The sequence below is a fragment of the Ambystoma mexicanum genome, chromosome 9, assembly GCF_040938575.1.
Source record: "Ambystoma mexicanum isolate Mex_15411 chromosome 9, UKY_AmexF1_1, whole genome shotgun sequence".
NCBI lineage: Eukaryota > Metazoa > Chordata > Amphibia > Caudata > Ambystomatidae > Ambystoma > Ambystoma mexicanum.
In genome coordinates this window covers 709,224,410-709,231,859 of record NC_090931.1, presented here as the reverse complement: position 1 = coordinate 709,231,859, position 7,450 = coordinate 709,224,410, and positions in this window count along the sequence as shown.

The window sequence follows — 7,450 nt, the reverse complement described above, 5'->3', positions numbered from 1 at the left end:
AGTTCCCACTTTTTGTCCCGCTGTCAGGGTCAACCCTTGGACTTAGTTTTAAAAGTCTTTGCAGCGCAGAACCAAGGCAGCGACATTGTACGGAGCACCACTGTGGCACTATTTGAAAGTACCAGAGATACAGGTTAAGGAGAACAAGTTCTTTAGAATGCTCTTAGGACTACCAGGATCCGCTCCATGTATCTCCATTCATAGGGAACCGGGAATGGATTTCTGGGAGGACCAATGGGCCCTAGCACCAACAATTCTTTTTTTGGCTTTGTCTTTGGGCAAATGACTATGCCAATTTATGCCATTTCATCATTAGGACCATTATGACAAGGGATAGAGCCCATGCTGTGATAAGCAGGGTGAACGAGATTCAGCCATATCTTCTCTAGAGTTTTAAAAGGGGAGATTGTTGGGTAATCACACGTGCTAGATTTGATTGCTTACAGCTGAGGGGAAACACTGCAAAGTGGTTTGGGTTCCCCGACACATCCTGTTGATCGATGTGCGGGGCAGATAGAGAGGATTTGAAGCACCTCCTGTTGTTTTTCCCAGCATACAATGTTGTCAGAAGGGCGACCATATTGCCGATTCTCAGGTCATCTAACATTCGCTCCCATAGGAGCTCCCATAGGTTGGCAATGCTTTTTTTCCTGGTGGCGGACTCCATACTGACTGCCTGGAAACTATTGTCCTTTCTGAAAAGAGCTATGTACCAGAGAAAGGGGATATTGTCCGATTTGAGATGACTTTTTTAACCTATAGAATATGTATTATGCACTATAATCGTTTATTTTTACGAAGCAACAAAATGTGCTGTTTCATAGGCTAACAATCCCTCGCCCCCTTAGAGGGCAATGCCATTCTTCCTGGTTGTGGACCTGAAATGAACATATAGGGCACTTCAAGAGTTGTATTAATGAAAGGGAACTCTGGGGGCCGTGGCTTGGCGCTGTATGGGATGGTGGGCTAGTTTTCAGCTCCTCACTCCGCACCCATATTATATTCTTTTCCCATGCATAAAAGTCACGCGACTTACTAAATAACTAATGCGGAGCACCTCAGGTGGACATCTGGATGTATCCTGACACCTAAATCCACTCGGTGTCCTAACAGAGGAAAGTGGAGAGGAAGCAGAGAGGCGGGCCTATGAAGCAGCTCGCTACATAACATGTGCAGCTGAATTTCCTGTCAGCTGGTCGGCTGCTGTACGTTGCAATCATTGCACCATTTATAGAAGCTTGTTTCAATACAACACAGAGCACTTAAAGGTAATGTGCAGACAATTTATAAACTGTAGGCAAGCGCTGCTGGCATTTCAATATCTTAAATATAAATGCTCCTATATATTTTTACACTCCTAGAACTCTTATCTTCGCTCTCTTGGATTTCAAACATGGCCAGTTTATAATACAAAAAGCGAAATATATCCAACATCTAAACTGGAATGGCCACAGTACAATCTTTAAAGATGTCGATTCATGGCATACAAATTTCTTATGGGGGAGGAAAAAGCACAGGATGCCCCTTAGTAAATTAAAGAGAAGTGTGAAATCTGGAGGAGTAGGATTTCCAGACTGCGCCAAGTATCACACTGCCTTTAAATTAAAACAAGCACACTGCTGGTTTTGTCAAAGTCAAAAAATGTTAGTGCCTACATGAGTTAATGTGGAAAGAAATATGGTATGGCCTTTTTCTCTTGCTGACTGTTATGCCTTCGAGTCAAACAATAGATTTACCAAACACTACAATGTGCAATCCACAGCCAAACAGATTTGGAGGTATTTTATCTCCACAAACTCATCAGGGGTCATACCACATTCCATATGGTTTAATAAATATAATAAAGGTAAATGGAAAAGTCATTGTTTGGAAAAATTGGGTTCTTAAAGGAATCAAATTTGTTCAAGTTTGGGATACGGCTAAATATTTATTAACTTAGAGCTGAATTAATTATTCCTCTGTCGTTTTATAATCAATACTTACTAATTATCAATGTCATTACAGATAACTTGCACGTCCTAGACAACCATCTGGTCAGGTTTTAGATTCTAGATATAAGCATATGTATAATTTGCAGGTTATTCCTCTCACTTCTATAAAGAACTTACCAATGACTCCAATCGGAACCCACAATGGAAAATAGCAACAAGACTGCTCTATCGTTTTTGTAGATCATGGGTAGCCACCCTTCAGGACAAAGACTTCTGCCACAACTGTTGCTGCCAGTTTGACCCACACTCTCTTCTTCTTCTTCTGTCATAGACCTTTTATTACCCATGCTAGCCTTTTCAAATGCAAAGTTACTTCAGAAAACAAATGTTGGAACCGTAAAGATCATGAACGTACTTTTAAACACATGTTTGCTGAATGTAAATCTGTAAATGTTTTAGGCGAAGGTGTATGGCACTGTGTCAAATGTATCTTTAAATTGAATGAGCTCTTTAATTTTAATATCCTTTTCTTGGGCAGCACCCTATTTAACTATCTAAACTCCCATGCATCTAATTTATTTAATCTATTTATTCTAATTGCAATTCAGGTAATAACTTCCCACTGGAAGAAATCTGAACTCATTAACCATAAAATATGTGGAACTCTACATGTAACATGCATAGAATTTAAGGATGCAGTGTCTCAACATTGGTATATTATTACAAATACGTTCTGAAATGGAAGATGTTTTCTGATTTTCTTGCCTCAGATAATAATATTGCGTTTAGATAAGCTTATGATACTTGATCATTCATTGCCTTGACCACTTCCCCCCTTACCTCCCTGTTTTATACCTCTCCTATACATTACTTACTTCTTGTCTGGATCTTGTATGTCTCATATGTATCCTGCCCTGATTATCCCTAAAATGGCAATTTGAATATACTTACTTCAATGCAATGCATTGCTATGCTTTTCATTACAATACCTTAAATCAGCCTATGCTGATTTACATACCAATTGTTAAAATGTTGTTACTTCCTATTATGCTATGTTCTTGAAATGCATTGTATGCTTATCCTCAATAAAAGACATCTTAACAAAAAAAAGGGGACTCTGGTTGAAGGGTGTTGTTTGCTTTGATGTTATGGTACATGTAGTGAATTTTATAATTGTTTTTTAGGTTGTAATGAATCCGGTGTGAACTCTGAGTGTGGATATTGTTGTTTTATAATTGAGATGAAATGGTTACTTTTGATTTGAATTGTATTGGGATTTGTATGTGTTTGATGGATGAATTGATCCGAATAAACATATTGACTGACTGACTATAAAGTGGTCAATGATGTAATTTGTTTGGATCAAAACTGATACAGAATATCCTGCTGCAACAGCATTAGTGATCACATAATCTGTATGGGATTGTGGGCTCCCATTTGTCCAAGTATAACTTGGTTCTTTTGTGTTCGTTGTATCATACGGTAGGGAGCCTAAATCGTGCACTCTGTTTCCACCGTCTGTCCTTTTGTTCTGATTGGTCTGTTACTTTGTGCAGATCCTTGACATTCAAGTCTCCTGCTATCAGTATTAAACCATGTGGGGATATTTCATGCCATCCATTAATTAAATCACCAACAGTTTTTTGAGTGGTTTCGGTGTATAACACATTGAGGGGATCGCATATATTAATGATTAGTATACTGTCTGTCTTGTCCGGAGAGGTGGATAACAGTGCCAGCAAAACTAATGGGGCGACCAGTGTATAGCTAAAAGGGGCCAGTGAGCAATGGGATTTAAACCCAATTGCCAATCCCTCACTGACACGTCCCCTAAAAGAAGGTGTTACTAGGCTCTGAAGTTTCGTGTATCCATCAATTGCAAAAGATTGAGTGACCCACATTTCCTGTAGTATAAAAACATCACATTCTAATAACATAGCTATTCCCAGTGGTTTTATCAAAAAAGAGGTATACTCCCGAGTGCTGCATGATACCCATTTAATGAAATTCTGTCTGGGTTTTTTTCATATGACCTCACTGTTAATTTGTTAATCTCTATTTAACATGGTCTGAAAATTGTGCCATTGCAATGCTCGTAACGTTGGCCATTCAGAGCTCTCCGCGTCCATTGTTTTTTTCCCTGTGGTCACATCTCTTTGGGCCGTGGTGTATGGGACTTGCGTTTTGATTTTTTGACAAATAGTGAGTGACAGACCCAGCTGCTGCAACACTGGCCACCATTATTCAGTATCTCATCCCCCACCTTTGCCAGAGCGTTTTTTATCTCTGCTTGTTCTATTGCCATTGAGCCTATTAAGATCAATGGTGCGTCCACTTTGGACATAATGGTGTTTGTGACTTCTCAAGTAGCGTCTCTAATATGTCAAATTCTCCATTATCTTTCTAACCTCGCTCTGATTTGTCTTCACTTTCCTTCCCCGTAGTGTCTGAGTCTGATAAGGCACCTATGGCAGCTCGGTCTGGCGAGGCTGATAAATCAATTCCTGTTCAGTTAATTTGTCCTAAATTGATTGGTAAGGCCTGTTCGCCACCTAGTGATGTTCTCTTTAGGCTTATACACATCTTAAGTAATGAATGATTGTTGTCTACCATTGGTGATAGACTTTGACCTGATAAACCTCATAATGAGTCATACTGCTTTTCGTTCATGGGCAATGTTATATCATTTGCCGTCGTGGCTGGGGCGATATTTAAAAAACCTGTTATTTCAGATGGAGTTCCTACATTTTGTTTGCCTTTTCCCTTTTTTTCACGAGGGGCTGTGTCATTAAAGGTCCCTGCTTGCTTTAGGACTTCTGGGTCCCGCCACCCCTGCAGTGATGCACTATGGAGATGTTTTGTGTCATTATTGCGCATTCCAAATGCTATTGTAACCTCTTCTTCCCAGCCAGCAGACTCCTGAGACTCAAGACTCAAGACACAGGTCACTCAACCTCAGTCAGCCTCACAAACACTTTAAATGTGACTGCCAAGACACAAGCTAGTTCCCGTGCTTCACTAAAGACACAGATTAGAAGACTCAGTACCTAAAATCAAAATCACGCTGAATCTAAAAGTTAAAAGAATTTCCAAATATCCATGCAACTTCTACAGCACTGTGACCCAAATATAAAGCTGCAAGTCCAGGAGCAGCTCGGTCCTTCAATTTTGATAAAATATAAACCAACACAGTGGCCCTCATTACAACTGAGGTGCTAAGTGCACCAACTTTACCACCATGGTGTAAACTACGTTTACACCATGGTGGATGGCGGATTTACCGCCCCATTACAAGGTGAGTGGGGCGGTAAATCCCCATTTCCCATTTTCCCTTCCCCATTCCCATTTTTGCCCCATAGGGCATAATGGGAGTGGGGAAGGCGCTAATTGCGGCACCGTAAATTACGGTGCCGTAATTAGCACCAAGGTGCCTGAGCACCATGGAACTTAACGCCTGCAAAAAGCAGGAGTTAAGGTGGGAATCAGGCGTTAAGGGTTAACGGTGGCGTTAACCCTTAACGCCTGAGTTGTAATGAGGGCCAGGGTCTAAAAGAGAAACAAGTCCCGCCCACTTCTGGGGCTGGGAATAAACTCTAAATATGTGTACTCTGTGTTTGTTCTCCGGATCGGTTTAATTATACACTGATCCAATCCAAACAATAAAAATGTCAATATCAGCTTCAGTTCAGGAGACCTCACCCTACCTCTCTCTGGGACCAGTGCTCCTCTGCTAGGCTGCAAAGACTCCACTTAGTGTTACGCTCACCTGGTTTCCACACCACTCAGCCCTGGTTGCTTGATTCGCGCCTGGGACCTCTTCCCGATCCCGGGTGGTGCCTTCGATGGAAGTCGGGCCTGAAAGCACATGAGGACTGGATTCAAGATCAGGTACGGTCTTCTCCCACCTCCCCTGAGTTCGACCCTATGGCCCTCTCCTCACCTTATTGTAATATCTGGCGTGCTCTCCATCCTGCCTTCTTTGCAGGGGTGCATAGTCTTCTGTGGGCTTGGGCGATCAAGTTACTTCACTGGTGCAAGCCCATTCAAGTGTTTTGAAAGGTAGGTCTTATTGCAGCAGTCTTTATATGTTACTGTCCTTGCATTCCTTTCTTTGTGGTTAATGTCTTTTCTTTACCCCCTTAGGTGAACGGAGGTTCGGCGTGTCGTGCTGCTTGGATTGAGCACCTGCCGGTATGGATGGTGCAAGAAGCGCACTACGATTTGGTAAGTAATGCGCAAAGCGCGGCGCTGCTTCGCCTTTTACTTGCTAACCTGTGTTCCTTCTTCCTTTTCAGATCGCAATGATCTTCTCCGGTGAGCGTGGTGTCCCGGAGCAATGCCGGCCAAGAGGTGCCCAACCAGGTGAGGTTCTCGTGATGACTGAGGCTTACGCCGTAAGTAACCATTTCTAACTTTGTCTTTTTCTCTCTCCCTTCAGGTTGCTTTGTTCCGGTGCGTACGCGGTGTCCTGAAGATGCTGATTGCTGGATGGATGACCGCGAGCAGCAGTAGCATGGGCGAGCATCGGGCGGACACAGGCTGGAGTTCGCAGGTAAGAGTCTATTAATGATGTTCTTTCTCTCCTCTGCAGGTTCGTTGCTTCAATGATCGCCGGTATCTAGGACACTGGGCACGTTGAGCGTCACGCTGATGGCTGCAGAATAATGCAAAGCGTGTTCTGTTGCTTGGGTGTGGTTTAAATAGCCTCCCAGAAAAGTAGTCCAGGTAAAGTAGTCCCTGGCTACCACACCCAAAAAACTATACCGCACAGTCGGGTTCTAGGGAACTAGACTGTGTGGGTGCCTCCATGTTGGCTGCAGGCCTAAAGAAAAGTAGTCCCCTTCAAAGATGTTTCTTATCCTGAACATGAGCCTGGCGCCCAAGTCGCCAGGACTGACTCCAAGAGAGTCTTGGAAGGTAGTGTAAGGCTCCCGAGGCCCTAATAGAACCCTGAATCCTGACCTTACCTGGCATGTAGACAGGCCAGTGGGGTTTTGGGTTAAGGGTTGTGACACTTAGCACTCTGCGGTCATCTCCTTATTTCCAGACCTGTGTTCCGACATGGGTTATCGAAACCATAACAGCCAGAGACTGCCCCGCTCAGCCATTGAGCCGGGAGGCCGCCGCCGACCACCAGGACACACAGAATACAATAGAACACTTCCTGCAACATTTCGCACAATGCTTCACACAATAACTGCCAATTTTAAACATCCATCTTCTTAAAGGTGGTAGAGTCTTTAGCAATCCAGGGAGTAGCAGGCAAAAGCAACCAGCTGTGTTAAGTATCATGACACAATAGAACACTTCACATTTACAGTCAGCATTTACAAATAGATTCCTATGGATTCTGCCTGCTTTTACCAGGTTCTAAATGGAGGCACTTGCAGGTGTAAATTGAAGTGCACATTCAAGACATTGAGGAAAGCACGATGGAGGTAGTAACTCTGCTTCGGGCACCTTCTCTGCCTTGAAAAAAGTTGTAAAGGAGCTTGGCTGGTAAATGAGGCATTAAAGCC